Raw genomic sequence first — 18,373 nt, 5'->3', positions numbered from 1 at the left:
ACCTAAAATCTAAGACCTAAGACCCCCTCTGAATCTCAAAAACTAAGACCCAACACCCCCTCTGAATCTCAAAAACTGAGACCTAAGACCCTCTCTGAATCTCAAAAACTAAGACCTGAGACCCCCACCGAATCTCAAAAACTGAGACCTAAGACCCTCTCTGAATCTCAAAAACTAAGACCTGAGACCCCCACCGAATCTCAAAAACTATGACTATGACCTGGGTTTGCTTTAATTCGAAACTGAAATCAACAACTGTGTACTTTTTACAGCCCAAAATTATTTGCTTTCGAAGATCTGATTCCTCTTTGAAGACTTTGAACAATCTCGGATTTTTCCTTGCCGGACTTGCTTACACTTTCACGTTATTCGGCTTAAATTTCAACGCCTCTGACTGACGGAAATAAACATAGCAACCGCAATTATTTTCAGTACGCCCAAGCTCAAAAGATTCATGCACTGCACAACCACAACCAAGTGTCAAGAACATGGCGATTTCATAGTCTGCTCAAGCTCGCGAAATTCGTGAACACATTTCAGTCCAAACAAACTTAGTTGAGTAAGACCGGTAACACTGTGCTGAAAATCTGTGAAAATTTTAGACTGCTGGAGAATGCTGTTTCCAACTGCCGGACACTAAGATAAAAAAGTACATTTAATTTACGTGGTAATATAAAACAGATCAAAGCCGTTAACGCGCGTAAAGCCGTCAAAATTCACGACGGTTCATGTACATCAGTATAACAGCGTGACCGCGTTCGCGCAAAAACTAGTGCATGTGAAAATGGAATTTTATTCCTTTTTATTTGAACTTTCCCTATTTATTTTTGTATTTAAGTTTTGTTTATTTAATCTTGCACTAGTGTCACTGGGTGACTTTACAAGAATCCAAATGTAAATGTAAATGCGACACTGTTGTGTTACATGTGATCTAGACTGACATTTCCGTTGTATCGCCTCTTTACTTCTCCTACTACGTTGTTGTCGATGTAAATAAATCGTCTTGAATACGCTTACCGTTTTGTCGTCTACGATCAATGTTACATTATCCTGAACAGTGACATAGTTGCCTGTCCGCCCTGGAAATATCGAAGACTTCTTCGATCGAACAGGGACCAAATCTTCAAAAGCTCAATTTTGGGCTGCAAAAGTTACACCGTTGCTGATTTAGTTTAGTTTAATGAATTCGTCAAGCTCGAAGTTTTTGAGATTTGGAGGGGTCTTAGGTCTTACCTTTTGAGATTCAGAGGGGGTCTTAGGTCTTAGTTTGTGAGACTCAGAGGGGGTCTTAGGTCTTAGTTTTTGAGATTCAGGCGGGGGTCTTAGATCTTAGTTTTTGAGATTCAGAGGGGGTCTTAGGTCTGCAGGGGCGTAGCCAGGGGAGGGTTCCAGGGGTTCTGGAACCCCCTTTTGGGTTATGAAAATGGATTTTATTTCAAGAGGAAAATAGTATCGGAACCCCCCTTTCGAAATTCCGCGAGACGAGATTTTCGTTTTTGAAGAAGAACAAAAGAAAATCAATTTAAAAAGGCATCACATGCTATATCGCAGGTTACAATATTATAAGGGTGCATAAATTGGACGAATCATACAAGCCTTCCGTGCCTACTTCCAGCCTTGCTAGTTCTCGAGAAGGAAAACCTGTACAAGCCGCTTTGCAATACTATGCAGATGGCCTACCATTACCCCAGGTTTTTAATGTGGAACCTTTCCGTTGGCTGGGCAAGTGGCTAAACGTGGCTCAAGACCTACCAAGCAGTGCAGTTCAGGCATCAGAAGAATGCAACCATTAATTCTTTCCAATCGTACAAATGTTGCTGCGTATCTTATGTACGTTGCCAATTACCTCTGCAAAACGTGAGCGATTGTCCAGCACATTACGGCGACTGAAAACTTATCTGAGGGCGACCATGACCAGTGAGCGAGAGTCTGGACTTGCGCTAATGAACATCCATTATGGTAGGAAAATTGGCATCGGTGCAGCAATCGCCATTTTTGCACGGAAGCATCCACGGCGCCTCCTTCTTTCTGATATCCTAGCTGAGTGAACGGTAAATCACAATTCCACCTTGTCACCCACAGAGGGATCACATGAGATAGCATTGCGCCTGCGTGAACTCAGTGCGTTGTTGCCTTCGTTGTGAACGGATTGTCTTTTCTGTCCTGCGAAAACTTGGTTTTTGCCACACACAATGCCGCCTGATTCGCCTACTAAAACATCGAAAGAAATTCATGCAGAGATACACCCGGTACCAGGAGAGAGACCTTCCAAGTCTTCGAGACGCGGCAATGATAAAGACGGGAAAAAGGTCATAATTGACTCCCGTCAACACGATGAAGACATGGCAAGCGTTCAGATCAGTGCTTTGCAAAAATCTATGGAACAAGGCTTTTCCCGGATGGCCGAGTCACTGACCACGGCCCTAACACAAACCCTTGAGAGGTATGTGTGTGAGGAGGTCACCGAGGGTGACTTAAACGACAACAAGAAGATCTGTTAGATCTTATAACCGCGCTTTTAAAATTTAACTGTTTGCTTAGCACTACCGTCGGAACGGAGTGCACATTCCAAAGTAGTCATTGATGATTCTTTTCTTACTGTAGACATCACATCACTTGATCAACACAAACTGTATTATTGCACCATCAGTGGTAGCCATTGACAAATCTCCGATGACCTAATGGTCTTAATCTTTGTAGAACTTTCTTCGGGATATGTATGGGCATGAACGATATAAATGACACGATAATAACACTATTAACAACAGCTTTCTTTCTTAAAAGTTATGATTAAATTTAATTGGTGTTTTCCACGAGTAAAGGGCTAGTAAAGTAGTCACACAAGTCATATAATTTAATAATAAAACTCTATCCCGACCGATGTATCGATTTTGGTCACTCCAGTGACCAGATTGAAAACGTGACAGAAAATTGGCGTTACTTTCGATTCTCACCAAATTTGGACAGTGGGATGATCTCATCATTAGCCAATTATAGGCCATCTTTCAGCTCTTTTCGTCATATCCCCCCCACGGGAGAATTTTGTCAAGTTAGCTAATTTAGTATGCAAGCCAACGTAATGGCGGTCACCGTCGACGAAATGTTTATTTGCTCAAAATTGGGGCAAAATCTTTCGGAGATGGAAATCAGGACATTTGTAAGGATACAGAAAGTAATTTGGGGCCGGTTGCTGGCTTCTAAGGCTGAATTTATCCAGAAGTAAGCTGTATTTTCGTTTTCGTGCCGAAAGCCATGCGATGAAATATTATCGGCTTGTTATGCCCTCGTGTTCTGTTTTTTCTCTTGGCCTTTTTTGTAGCCCGCGAAGGCCAGTCTTTCGTCTAAATCAGTTGAAAAAAGTTCGAAAAAGATGTTCCCATTCAAGTTTAAGCTCTCAGGCGATAATTCTGGAGATTTTTGGCCGAAACGTTCGGCTTTGTTATGTTCGTGTTTTTCGGTTGCTATGGGCGACCGTGGCTTCCTTTGTTAGGTCAAGTCTGGGGAGTGAGGTCACAAAAAAGTTCCAATTAATTCTGGTTTTGTTCGATTTCGCTGAAATTTTAACACGATAAAACTGGATTGTTAACGAATAGATTTACCGCCTGCCGATGTGTGGTAGCTATTAACGCTGAAGTGTTATATCGCTTCGAAGTCAGGGTTTTGAAGAGATGTTTTTGCAACGTGTGGGTTCGGCGTGATTTTGCAATCGGAGGTTTTCGTTGACCCAGAAAGAAAAAATATCCGGAAAAGGTCATTTCATCGACGATTCAAAGGAATATAAATATGTATATGTTCCGAGCTAAATTTCTGCTGAAAAAATATAATTTTTGACGAAGGCTGGGTTTTTAATTTTTTCCCGCGAAAGTCAGTATCGGAGATGAGATTTATTAATGTTTCAACAGCTTTTGGCGAGTAAACATCACAGGTTGCGTGACTCAAAATTTGGCCGAGTGGAAGCTTCGGTCTGGTCGCAGACAAAACTACGAAACAAGAAGATCTGTTAGATTTTATAACCGCGCTTTTAAAATTTAACTGTTTGCTTAGCACTACCGTCGGAACGGAGTGCACATTCCAAAGTAGTCATTGATGATTCTTTTCTTACTGTAGACATCACATCACTTGATCAACACAAACTGTATTATTGCACCATCAGTGGTAGCCATTGACAAATCTCCGATGACCTAATGGTCTTAATCTTAGTAGAACTTTCTTCGGGATATGTATGGGCATGAACGATATAAATGACACGATAATAACACTATTAACAACAGCTTTCTTTCTTAAAAGTTATGATTAAATTTAATTGGTGTTTTCCACGAGTAAAGGGCTAGTAAAGTAGTCACACAAGTCATATAATTTAATAATAAAACTCTATCCCGACCGATGTATCGATTTTGGTCACTCCAGTGACCACAGATTGAAAACGTGACAGAAAATTGGCGTTACTTTCGATTCTCACCAAATTTGGACAGTGGGATGATCTCATCATTAGCCAATTATAGGCCATCTTTCAGCTCTTTTCGTCATATCCCCCCCACGGGAGAATTTTGTCAAGTTAGCTAATTTAGTATCCAAGCCAACGTAATGGCGGTCACCGTCGACGAAATGTTTATTTGCTCAAAATTGGGGCAAAATCTTTCGGAGATGGAAGTCAAGACATTTGTAAGGATACAGAAAGTAATTTGGGACCAGTTGCTGGCTTCTAAGACTGAATTTATCCAGAAGTAAGCTGTAATTTCGTTTTCGTGCCGAAAGCCACGCGATGAATTAATATTATCGGCTTTTTCAGCTGTCTTGTTCTGTTTTTTCTCTTGGTCTTTTTTGTAGTCCGCCGAGGCCAGTCTTTCGTCTAAATCAGTTGAAGAAAGTTCGAAAAAGATGTTCCCATTCAAGTTTAAGCTCTCAGCCGATAATTCTGGAGTTTTTTGGCCGAAACGTCAGCTTTGTTATGTTCGTGTTTTTCGGTTGCTATGGGTGACCGTGGCTTCCTTTGTTAGGTCAAGTCTAGGGAGTGAGGTCACAAAAAAATTCTAATTAATTCTGGTTTTGTTCGATTTCTATGAAATTTTAACACGATAAAGCTGGATTGTTAAGGAATAGATTTACCGCCTGCCCATGTGTGGTAGTTATTAACGCTTAAGTGATATATCGCTTCCAAATCAGGGTTTCGAAGAGATTTTTTTGCAACCTGTGGGTTCGGCGTGATTTTGTAATCGGAGGTTTTTGTTGACCCCGAAGGAAAAAATATCCGAAAAAGGTCATTTCATCGATGATTCAAACGAATATAAATATGTATATGTTCCGAGTGAAATTTCTGCTGAAAAAATATAATTTTTGACGAAGGCTGGGTTTTTAATTTTTTTCCCGCGAAAGTCAGCATCGGAGATGAGATTTATTAATGTTTCAACAGCTTTTGGCGAGTAAACATCACAGGTTGCGTGACTCAAAATTTGGCCGAGTGAAAGCTTGGCTCTGGTCGCATACAAAACGAAACAAGAAGATCTGTTAGATCTTATAACCACGCTTTAAAAATGAAACGGTTCGCTTAGCACTACCGTCGGAACGCAGTGCACATTCCAAAGCAGTCATTGATGATTCTTTTCTTACTGTAGACATCACATCACTTGATCAACACAAACTGTATTATTGCACCATCAGTGGTAGCCGTTGACAAATCTCCGATGACGTAATGGTCTTAATCTAGAGCTTTCTTCGGGATATGTATGGGCATTAACGATATGAACGACACAATAATAACACTATTAACAACAGCTTTCTTTCTTAAAAGCCATGATTAAATTTGATTGGTGTTTTCCGCGAGTAAAGGGCTAGCAAAGTAGTCACACAAGTCATATAAAAAAAACCCTATCCCGACCGATGTATCGATTTTGGTCACTTCAGTGACCACAGATCGAAAACGTGACAGAAAATTGGCGTTACTTTTGATTCTCACCAAATTTGTCATATCCCCCCCTCGCGAGAATTTTGTTAAGTTAGCTAATTTAGTATGCAAGCCACCGTAATGGCGGTCGCCGCGGCGAAATGTTTATTTGCTCAAAAATTGCGGCCAAATCTTTCGGAGATAGAAGTCAAGACATTTGTAAGGATACAGAAAGTAATTTGGGACCAGTTGCTGGCTTCTAAGACTGAATTTATCCAGAAGTAAGCTGTATTTTCGTTTTCGTGCCGAAAGCCACGCGATGAATTAATATTATCGGCTTTTTCTGCTGTCTTGTTCTGTTTTTCTCTTGGTCTTTTTTGTAGTCCGCCGAGGCCAGTCTTTCGTCTAAATCAGTTGAAAAAAGTTCGAAAAAGATGTTCCCATTCAAGTTTAAGCTCTCAGCCGATAATTCTGGAGTTTTTTGGCCGAAACGTCAGCTTTGTTATGTTCGTGTTTTTCGGTTGCTATGGGCGACCATGGCTTCCTTTGTTAGGTCAAGTCTAGGGAGTGAGGTCACAAAAAATTCTAATTAATTCTGGTTTTGTTCGATTTCTATGAAATTTTAACACGATAAAGCTGGATTGTTAAGGAATAGATTTGCCGCCTGCCAATGTTTGGTAGCTATTAACGCTTAAGTGATATATCGCTTCGAAATCAGGGTTTCGAAGAGATTTTTTTGCAACCTGTGGGTTCGGCGTGATTTTGTAATCGGAGGTTTTTGTTGACCCCGAAGGAAAAAATATCCGAAAAAGGTCATTTCATCGATGATTCAAACGAATATAAATATGTATATGTTCCGAGCGAAATTTCTGCTGAAAAAATATAATTTTTGACGAAGGCTGGGTTTTTAATTTTTTTCCCGCGAAAGTCAGTATCGGAGATGAGATTTATTAATGTTTCAACAGCTTTTGGCGAGTAAACATCACAGGTTGCGTGACTCAAAATTTGGCCGAGTGAAAGCTTGGCTCTTGTCGCATACAAAACGAAAAAAAAACCACGGGTAAACCATGAACCGCGCTCGGCCCATGGCCGCGCGGTTAAAAACCACGGGGACACGGCGGAAATACCTTTTTTGACGTCACAGTAACTGGTCAGTGGTCATCACCATCGGGCTGTGTTGTCCTTCGATCGATCAGTTCTCTGAGATCGGTGTTTGCTTCGTTTTAAGGTTGAAAATATCCTTGATACTTCTCGTTATTGGTGAGTTTGACGTCCTTAAATGGGTTTTTAATACTCAAGCCATCTTCGTAAAGAATAGTGGTACAGGGGAGTCATTTTGTGTGGAGTAATGTGTAGTTTGCTGAGTCGAGCCAGCTCGAGCGGACGAAGCGTGGATCGCGTTGCTTCAGCCGCCCTCGCCGCAGAATTGTCAAAATCAACGATGGGTATCCAGCAAAGCAGAAGATTGGTCCTGTATGCAGGTTTTGCAAGGATTTTGAAGACTGGTCGGATTTAAAGTGTAATTTGCGCGAAATGGTTAAGGTACTACATGTAAGTCGGGACCGTTTTATTCACACTCACTTTGCGCCGACGTGTGGTGCTTGTTCATTGAGATTATATTTCGCAACGCGTCCAAGAAACTTTGATAAGAATTTATCTTTTAAGACTGGCGTTTTGGCGTTTCTATCACCTTTCTGACTTTCTGCGCCTTTTGGAACGGGTGAAATAAATTTTTTGTACCTGTCGTTTGCTGTCAGAATAAAACATTTGTTACATTTGTTCATTTCATTCGCAAGATATTTCTGTATCATTGAAGATTGTTTAAGCCTACATTCATATAATGGTGGCGTTTGCGAAGGGAGTAGAAATCGAAAATATTGTGATTTGTTGGCCGCAGTGAACGCTAGAAATACTGAAAACATTCAAGACCGCTCAATATGTTCGGTTCATTGACAATTTTTCCCTGCTTGAGGTCTTTTTTGTTTACATCGATTAAATGTTGATAGTACATGGAAATTTTCAAGACCGTTTCCTTGTACATGTATGCACATGTAACTAAATATTTTAAAATGCCCAAACACCTGTATTTTTTTACAAGAAACCGCTTCCACTTATGGGATGTGGTCAAGTTTCACTTCTTTTGATGCTGAAAAGACATTCAACATTTCAGAGAGGCAGTAATCAACTCCTCAATGAAACCCACTAGTTTATTTTGTTTACTCAGTCATTTGAAGCTTTTCGATTTCTATTTCCCTATCTTACATGTGCATTGTATCAACTTATATAAATAATTGACTGTTGTTGTTTTTCCTTTCATTTAATTTAATTCAGATTAGCTTTGCTCAATCATTACAAAATAATTTTTACATTGCAATCATACATGTACATATCACATGCTTTGAATCAATATGAAATTAATTATGATCCCCTTAGTAATAATATTGTATCATCCTCCCTTCTGTAAGATTCTTACTTAACTTGTAACCACTTTATTACAAGACATTATAGCACCTGATGGCAATAAATTACATATATGTAATTATATGTATTTATTTTTTTTCCTGTGATAAATTGGCTAACAAGTGGGTTTGTTTATGCCTTTGTGTCTCTGAATTGGCTTACTGTCGTCTACAAACCATTGGTAATATATCTTCGCTGCATCTAACTCAGATACTTTCTTACAAATTAATATTTATTACATTTAGTTCATCACTTAAGTTCTACAACATTGCTTTTCTCCAGTGAGAAATTTTGTGCAAAGTCTGAAGTTGTAAGTTGCAAAAACAAGTTCTGTCAGTAGTTGCGAATCACTTAAAATCAGGCTTTGGTACAGTAAACTGAATGGCAGAAAGCGAGGAAATTAGAAATTGTCTCAAATACACAAGTGATAAAAGAGGTAAAGTTGACTGAAATCTACAGACTCCTTTTTTTAGGTTTAGGGTTAAGGTTAGGCCTAAGGGACAAGGTGGGAGGTGCGGTGGCCTTGTGGTTAGTGCGCTCAGCAATGGATCGAGCGGTCCTTGTTCGAGCCCTGGTCAAGGACATTGTGTTGTGTTTTTGGGCAAGACACTTTTACTCTTACGGTGCCTCTCTCCACAAAGGTGTACATATGGGTACTGATGAATTTAATCCTGGGGGTAACTCTGTGATCAACTAGCATCCTATCCAGGGGGTAGTAGAAATACTCCTAGTCGGTTCATGCTACAGAAACCGAGATAAGCCTGGCCTGATGGGCCACTCGGCTCTATGCAGACTTTACCTTTTACTTAGGGACAAGGTACTGCATCAAGTGGGGGAAGGGACTGAAGTCAGAACCTCCCACTTCCCATACCCTGTTCTCCCACTTCCCATACCTCTATCTCTTGACTCCCACCCTTGTTCATCCTGCTCCTGTCCCCTGTAAATTAAGAGACTCAAAACACATCCTAGTCATTTAGCTGCACAGTCGTTAGGCATTTCCTTTTCTTTTTTTCCTTCGTTTTCAGCCTTGCTACTTTTACCCACGTCTTTCAAGTGAATGACCTATGACGTAACCACTGTCAAAGGGTTTCATTTTGAGCCTCATTTTGAGCCCAAGGGTGAATTTTTCTTTTCCCGTCGGCCTAGAAGTCTCTAAAGACACTAAATGAAAGTCAAGTAACATTTTCAGTTCTTGTTTTTGAAAATATTTGAAGCCTTAATGAATGACAAAAATTAGCATTTTGCATTTCTCTCCGGATTCCTGCCTCCTATTCTCCCGGGCTCTTACCCCTTATTCTCCCTGGCTCCTGCCCCCTGCCTCTCCCCACCATCAACACATGGCTGAATGGTGAGGAGAGGAGTTGCCATATGGAGAGCATTGGTCAGTATACTCTCAGTTGGTGTTTTTAAAGCATTGATGTTGTGGAAATCATCCATGGACAGTATCTAAAAGGATTTTGCTGAGCCAGAATGAAAAAATGTACAATAGAAGAAGTTTTCTATTGGGAAATCCAGATAATAGTAATATGTAAACAAATATTAATTTTAGCAAGTTATACAGAGTCTCAGGCTCTAAGGTAATGTGGTCAGAAATTGTCTGGGTGGCCTTATTATCAGAAGATTGTTGTGTGAATACAGAGGGGATAGCCTATTTATAACTAAAAATGAAATTCATTTATTGAGTTTTAACTGGAAGTTGTCATTACCCAGATTTTATGGTATTTTTATTGTCTTACAATAACATATGCATGTATTTTTAATTATCCTTTAAACAGCTTTGTATTCCATGTCTTCTGCCATCTTTAGATAATCAGATGTCATGTACTTCTTGTGGTTTTTTTTCTAAACTCTAATAGCTATGCAACTAGTTTAAAATAATTTTCACACTTTAGAGGCGCTATAAGCAAAATACAGAACTGCAACAATTCGAAATTATGACAAGAAACAAAGAAACAATAATAAACATGAAAATTTAAAATTTTATTTTCGCCAACCTCAAGCTTCCTGAAGTCTAGTGTGATTAAAATTGGATATTTAACCGCGCGGCCATGGGCCGAGCGCGGTTCATGGTTTACCCGTGGTTTTTTCGTAGTTTTGTCTGCGACCAGACCCAAGCTTCCACTCGGCCAAATTTTGAGTCACGCAACCTGTGATGTTTACTCGCCAAAAGCTGTTGAAACATTAATAAATCTCATCTCCGATACTGACTTTCGCGGGAAAAAATTAAAAACCCAACATTCGTCAAAAATTATATTTTTTCAGCAGAAATTTAGCTCGGAACATATACATATTTATATTCCTTTGAATCGTCGATGAAATGACCTTTCCGGATATTTTTTCTTTCGGGGTCAACAAAAACCTCCGATTACAAAATCACGCCGAACCCACACGTTGCAAAAACATCTCTTCAAAACCCTGACTTCGAAGCGATATAACACTTCAGCGTTAATAGCTACCACACATCGGCAGGCGGTAAATCTATTCGTTAACAATCCAGTTTTATCGTGTTAAAATTTCAGCGAAATCGAACAAAACCAGAATTAATTGGAACTTTTTTGTGACCTCACTCCCTAGACTTGACCTAACAAAGGAAGCCACGGTCACCCATAGCAACCGAAAAACACGAACATAACAAAGCTGACGTTTCGGCCAAAAAACTCCAGAATTATCGGCTGAGAGCTTAAACTTGAATGGGAACATCTTTTTCGAACTTTCTTCAACTGATTTAGACGAAAGACTGGCCTCGGCGGACTACAAAAAAGACCAAGAGAAAAAACAGAACAAGACAGCTGAAAAAGCCGATAATATTAATTCATCGCGTGGCTTTCGGCACGAAAACGAAATTACAGCTTACTTCTGGATAAATTCAGTCTTAGAAGCCAGCAACTGGTCCCAAATTACTTTCTGTATCCTTACAAATGTCTTGACTTCCATCTCCGAAAGATTTTGCCCCAATTTTGAGCAAATAAACATTTCGTCGACGGTGACCGCCATTACGTTGGCTTGGATACTAAATTAGCTAACTTGACAAAATTCTCCCGTGGGGGGGATATGACGAAAAGAGCTGAAAGATGGCCTATAATTGGCTAATGATGAGATCATCCCACTGTCCAAATTTGGTGAGAATCGAAAGTAACGCCAATTTTCTGTCACGTTTTCAATCTGTGGTCACTGGAGTGACCAAAATCGATACATCGGTCGGGATAGAGCTTTATTATTAAATTATATGACTTGTGTGACTACTTTACTAGCCCTTTACTCGTGGAAAACACCAATTAAATTTAATCATAACTTTTAAGAAAGAAAGCTGTTGTTAATAGTGTTATTATCGTGTCATTTATATCGTTCATGCCCATACATATCCCGAAGAAAGTTCTACAAAGATTAAGACCATTAGGTCATCGGAGATTTGTCAATGGCTACCACTGATGGTGCAATAATACAGTTTGTGTTGATCAAGTGATGTGATGTCTACAGTAAGAAAAGAATCATCAATGACTACTTTGGAATGTGCACTCCGTTCCGACGGTAGTGCTAAGCAAACAGTTAAATTTTAAAAGCGCGGTTATAAAATCTAACAGATCTTCTTGTTTCGTAGTTTTGTCTGCGACCAGACCGAAGCTTCCACTCGGCCAAATTTTGAGTCACGCAACCTGTGATGTTTACTCGCCAAAAGCTGTTGAAACATTAATAAATCTCATCTCCGATACTGACTTTCGCGGGAAAAAATTAAAAACCCAGCCTTCGTCAAAAATTATATTTTTTCAGCAGAAATTTAGCTCGGAACATATACATATTTATATTCCTTTGAATCGTCGATGAAATGACCTTTTCCGGATATTTTTTCTTTCTGGGTCAACGAAAACCTCCGATTACAAAATCACGCCGAACCCACACGTTGCAAAAACATCTCTTCAAAACCCTGACTTCGAAGCGATATAACACTTCAGCGTTAATAGCTACCACACATCGGCAGGCGGTAAATCTATTCGTTAACAATCCAGTTTTATCGTGTTAAAATTTCAGCGAAATCGAACAAAACCAGAATTAATTGGAACTTTTTTGTGACCTCACTCCCCAGACTTGACCTAACAAAGGAAGCCACGGTCGCCCATAGCAACCGAAAAACACGAACATAACAAAGCTGACGTTTCGGCCAAAAAACTCCAGAATTATCGGCTGAGAACTTAAACTTGAATGGGAACATCTTTTTCGAACTTTCTTCAACTGATTTAGACGAAAGACTGGCCTCGGCGGGCTACAAAAAAGACCAAGAGAAAAACAGAACAAGACAGGAGAACAAGCCGATAATATTTCATCGCATGGCTTTCGGCACGAAAACGAAAATACAGCTTACTTCTGGATAAATTCAGCCTCAGAAGCCAGCAACCGGCCCCAAATTACTTTCTGTATCCTTACAAATGTCCTTATTTCCATCTCCGAAAGATTTTGCCCCAATTTTGAGCAAATAAACATTTCGTCGACGGTGACCGCCATTACGTTGGCTTGCATACTAAATTAGCTAACTTGACAAAATTCTCCCGTGGGGGGGATATGACGAAAAGAGCTGAAAGATGGCCTATAATTGGCTAATGATGAGATCATCCCACTGTCCAAATTTGGTGAGAATCGAAAGTAACGCCAATTTTCTGTCACGTTTTCAATCTGTGGTCACTGGAGTGACCAAAATCGATACATCGGTCGGGATAGAGTTTTATTATTAAATTATATGACTTGTGTGACTACTTTACTAGCCATTTACTCGTGGAAAACACCAATTAAATTTAATCATGACTTTTAAGAAAGAAAGCTGTTGTTAATAGTGTTATTATCGTGTCATTTATATCGTTCATGCCCATACATATCCCGAAGAAAGTTCTACAAAGATTAAGACCATTAGGTCATCGGAGATTTGTCAATGGCTACCACTGATGGTGCAATAATACAGTTTGTGTTGATCAAGTGATGTGATGTCTACAGTAAGAAAAGAATCATCAATGACTACTTTGGAATGTGCACTCCGTTCCGACGGTAGTGCTAAGCAAACAGTTAAATTTTAAAAGCGCCGTTATAAGATCTAACAGATCTTCTTGTTTATGATAAAACATACCTTGGTGAATTCTTCCTCGAGTTGAGGCCAGATTTTGAACCCTTTTGGGGATTCAGTCCTACACTTGTTACACCAACGTGTCCAAGATTTATACGAAGTACTGCTTCGATTTCGGCCAACTTGGTCTATAATTCGGTGATACCGAGTGAGGACAGGATGACCGTGTTTACTTACGTGAGTGCCCCCAATCCAACACGAGCATGTCTTCCCGACGAATTTGATGGAAATGCCGTTTACATACCGATTTATACGGTTAAAGCCCATCAATTCAACAAACTTGAGAAGTTGATGTCCTCAGAACACCGCTACAGCAACATAAAAGCTGCCTAGTTTTAGCCTTAGCGCACATCGTAACGTAAATTGCCACTGACTCGCCACTTTCGAGCATGAACTCTCACGAAACAACAACAATTTCACACCGTGTGCAAGTTCAGTTTAGGACCCCAAAACAGCTGGAGGCGCACGAGAATGGCAGAGTTGGCGGCGAAGCATGTTACGTGGAATGAGGCAAAAGGCACTGCACAAAATAGGGTTAGGTGGCGCGCGCTAGTTGAGGACCTATGTTCCACTTAGGAACGAAGAGGATTAAGTAAGTAAGTAAGCAAGTTCAGTTTGTCTTTGGCACAATATATAATATTAACTGAGAACTATCCAACAAATGAGCGGAGTTTAAAAGCTAAGTTTACAGTGTGCGCTCTAAGTTTTGTATCTTGCTGTCGACAAGACTCGCTGCGAAAACAATGTAAAAGTTGCAGACATTGCGTCGCAGACATTTTGTAATTTTGTTAAGGTGTACCGCTGACCAGCAAAATACTGTATCGCGCCCCAAAAAACGTATTTCCGCGGTGTCAACCACGGGTAAACCATGAACCGCGCTCGGCCCATGGCCGCGCGGTTAATAACTTGTCAAACCCCTCACAAGACAAACCCAGCCAGAAGGCGGGAAAATCGTCTTCACCGAGCGAGCAGATAGATGTTGATGCCTCGGTCAATGACCTTTTGTCTGATGCCAAAGAACATGGCAATGGAAAGCAACATGAAGTCGACGAATCAGTTGGAGACTTCCTCAAAACTTTTCAAAATGACCTGAAGTCGAGGAGACGGGACCTCCCATCCATGAAGAGCTCGCTAAAATTGTGACGCGTCTCGTGCGAGACGGCATGTTACAAGAACGGCTGCAAGAGAAGATAAACAAATATCCGCAGCCGGAAAACTGTGAAGGTTTGACGAAAGTTCGAGTTAACCAACTGATTTGGGATAACCTCAGCTCCACCATCAGGTCGCAAGACTTGAAATTCCAAAAAGTGCAAACGTCTGTCGTTAAGGGCATGACAGCTCTTGCTCGCGTCACTGACGCCATCTTGAAACGAGTTAATGAGATAAATGGCGGGAAAGTGCTCGCCCAAGAGGCAATAGACAGCCTTTCTCTTTTGGCACATGCAAATACCGGAAAGATTTCCGTATAACCCCATACATTTATTATGCATGCAGAATTATCAATTATGTATGCGCTCTATTGTTTTTGAAGACAATAGGAATTCCCGAGGGTATTGAATATATACATTGATAATTACTACTTACTGTATGAATAAAACAGGATTTCATTGCGCGCTTTTGCGCGCTGTCTTTTCGCTGATTCTCTTCTTCCCCTAGCTCCATTCTTCTCTCTTTTTCTTCTCCATATTATCCAGGCTCCTTGCGCATTTTTTTCCTTTATTCACCTTGTACCCCGGCAGGTCTCGAGCCACTTACCTTTCGCATACCTCTCGCTTACCAGTCTCTCTTCCACACCACTACACTACGAGGTTCAGTTGAGAATTTGTACTCGAAAAATGATTTTTATTTTACTTCACTCGTTCACATGGCCAAAAATTTACATTACAATTGAATTATTCCTCTGTTTAAAGCATGTTTCACGCTGCACGAAAACACGCGTCGCATGTTTTTATCACTAGCTCCCTGGTGAATATAAAGGGGATGATTTATTTCTTTCTCCCTGTTGCCTCTACTCTCTTGTCATTTACAGTTTACCGTTTTCATAGGAATGTCTAATCTAAACTTTTTTAAATTGTGTAAAATTTTGGCGGATCACGATCAGTGCATACAGTAGTGCAAGGAACACAACCGGCTCGCGTCGTCAGTTATGTGTCCACAGGAAAATTGTAGCAATACATTGACGTGGACACGACGAGCTTCATCGCGAGATGGGTTCGAATGGCGGTGTTCGAGAAGAAAATGCAATGGCATGGCATCAATGCGCCAGAACTCATGGTTTTCTGGAAGCAGGCTGTCCATTGAAAAAGTATTAGCGCTAACGTACGCTTGGGCGCACAAATTTACTATTACTCAAGCAGTGCACGAGACCTCACTAGATGACGAAACCACGTCAACAGAAACGGTGATAGATTGGTATAACTATTGCCGAGAGGTTTGTGCCGACAGAATCATGAATCATCATGCGGGGCAAATAGGCGGACAGGGTAAGACTGTGGAGATTGACGAGTCCAAGTTTGGCAAAACGAAGTACAACCGCAGTCGCTACATCAAAGGACAGTGGGTCTTTGGCGGCATCTGCCGCGAGACCAAGGCCTGCCTTCTTGTTCCGGTATCGCAAAGGAATAAAGACACACTCTTGCCCATAATACGCGCCCACATATTGCGGGGGACACGCGTGATGAGCGACATGTGGAAAGCTTACGATTGCCTAAAAGATGAGGGCTATAGTCATCTCACAGTTAACCACAGCCTAAACTTCGTAAACCCAGACGCAGGTGCGCACACCCAGCGCATTGAAAATACATGGTGGGGAGTCAAACGAAGTATGCCTCGTACAGGAACATCCAAAGATCTCTTTGAAAGCTACCTACAGGAATGGATGTAGCGTAAGCACTATGGAGATGATCCTTTTGGAAACATTATCAAGCATATCGCCGACTTGTACGAAGTGCGCAAAGATGCGTAAATTGTTCCTCGTACCACTGTATGCATTTTTCGTGATCTGATCGCCACTTCATGGAGGAAAGAAACAAAATACACAGCTTGGGTCTGAACTTGAGGAAGGAAATGAAGGGGAAAAAAACGTCGAGAGACGCGACAGGTAAGCTATAATTTTTATTTCACTTTGTTTACAGTTACAAAATTAGTATAATAGTGGCTAACCCGCTCAACAGATTATCGCTAATCGCAAGCAGCCGGTTTTGCTTAGGCCTAAACCAGTATTTTTAAGCTTTTTTAAACCAGCGAACAGGTCTAAATCGGTATTATTTTGAGCAGTTTTAAGCTTGCGTTCAGTTTAAAAATACGGTAAATGCGGCCCAAATTATGATATTTTGCATCGGATGTCCGTAATTTAGACCTAAAACTCGAGAAATTATTCTAAGTCTCAAAGAAATCGTTCCATTTTTGCGTATTTTAGATAGAAAATTGGAAAAAAAGTCTAAAAGTATGCGACAAGAGTTATTCAAATCAAATAAGTCTCAAAGGAGCGCTATTGTCTACTCTATTGTTTAGTCAAACAAAGAACTGTATGCATAATAAATGTATGGGGTTATACGGAAATCTTGCCCAAATACCGAGCTTAATAATAGAAGGAAAGAGCTCATAAAACCGGACCTACACACGGATTACAAACACCTTTGCTCAGCGTCTACAAGAGTGACAGCTGAACTCTTCGGAGACGACTTGTCGAAGCAAGTCAAGGATATCTCCGAAGTAAACCGTGTTGGCCGGAAGGTAACTACTTCCACCGTCACTCGTCATAAAGGCCCGACCCACTCTAACTTTGGATACAAAAGCCAATCGTCTGGTGGTAGAGGGAAATTTTTTCGAGCAAGAGGAAGTCAGAAGCATTTTTTAGGCTGGCGAAAGACCGCAAGTCGTGGTTCTGCCACACAGAATTCAGACAAGTTTCCCAAGTCGAAGGGTCAAAGCAAGTAAACAAAGCTTCTGAGGACTTACCTGAGGTAAGTCAAAAATTATGTCTTGTAGAACCAGGACAAACGGCAGGTAGATTGAAATTATATTTTCCTGAATGGAGAGAATTGACTTCTGATCCGCAGATTCTCAAAACCCTCAAGGGTTTTAATGTTGATTTTGTTGACTGCCCTCCTGTACAAATGCTTCCCCCAAAGGAAATCGCTTTTAATTCGGAAGAATCACAGATTATCAGTTCAGAATTAGACAAACTTCTGACAAAGGGGGTCATTGTGAAATCACAGCACTGTCATGGAGAATTTCTCTCTACTATATTTCTTCGTAAAAAGAAGACTGGAGGGTATAGGCTCATTCTCAATTTGAAGAACTTAAATCAATATATTAGCAACCATCATTTTAAAATGGAAAGCTTAACTTCAGCAATCTTGCTTATGACACCTGGATGTTATATCGCATCTGTAGACTTGCAAGGTGCATATTATTCGGTTCCAATCAATGAGAAATGCCAAAAATATTTGAAGTTCTCCTGGCAGGGGGAGTTATTTCAGTTTACTTGCCTCCCTAATGGTCTTGCTTCTGCTCCCCGACTGTTTACGAAATTGCTTAAGCCTGTTTACTCCACCTTAAGGCAAATGGGACACACAAATGTGGGCTACATTGATGATTCCTACTTACAAGGGCCCTCATTTAATGACTGCAGTAATAATGTTCAGGACACTGTCCACCTTTTCACCAAAGTGGGTTTTCTTCTAAATCAAGAAAAATCAATTCTTGTACCCAGCCATGAGTTAACATTTTTGGGCTTTATCTTAAACTCACTCACGATGACAGTGAGACCAACACCAGAGAAAGCTGAAAAGCTGAAACAGAAATGTTTAACTGTATTGACAAAAACTCATGTTTCAATTCATGATGTCTCAGAAGTGATAGGTTTAATGGTTTCTATGTTCCCTGGTGTTGAATATGCAAAGCTTTCCTATAGAAGTCTA

General features: G+C 40.5%; 1 protein-coding gene and 1 pseudogene across 1 annotated transcript in view; one reads left to right on the top strand and one right to left on the bottom strand.

The window, feature by feature from the left end:
- The window catches only part of LOC145497883 (plexin-A4-like), a 238,195-nt gene that overhangs the window by 5,373 nt on the left and 214,449 nt on the right, over positions 1-18,373 (bottom strand). The gene's annotated exons all lie outside the window — the stretch shown is intronic.
- On the top strand, positions 14,241-15,298 carry LOC145497424 (uncharacterized; annotated as a pseudogene).

This window comes from Orbicella franksi, chromosome 9 (assembly GCF_964199315.1).
Source record: "Orbicella franksi chromosome 9, jaOrbFran1.1, whole genome shotgun sequence".
In the NCBI taxonomy this organism is placed as follows: Eukaryota; Metazoa; Cnidaria; class Anthozoa; order Scleractinia; family Merulinidae; genus Orbicella; species Orbicella franksi.
Note: the sequence above shows the minus strand (reverse complement) of the source record. Positions and strands in the feature narration are given on the sequence as shown.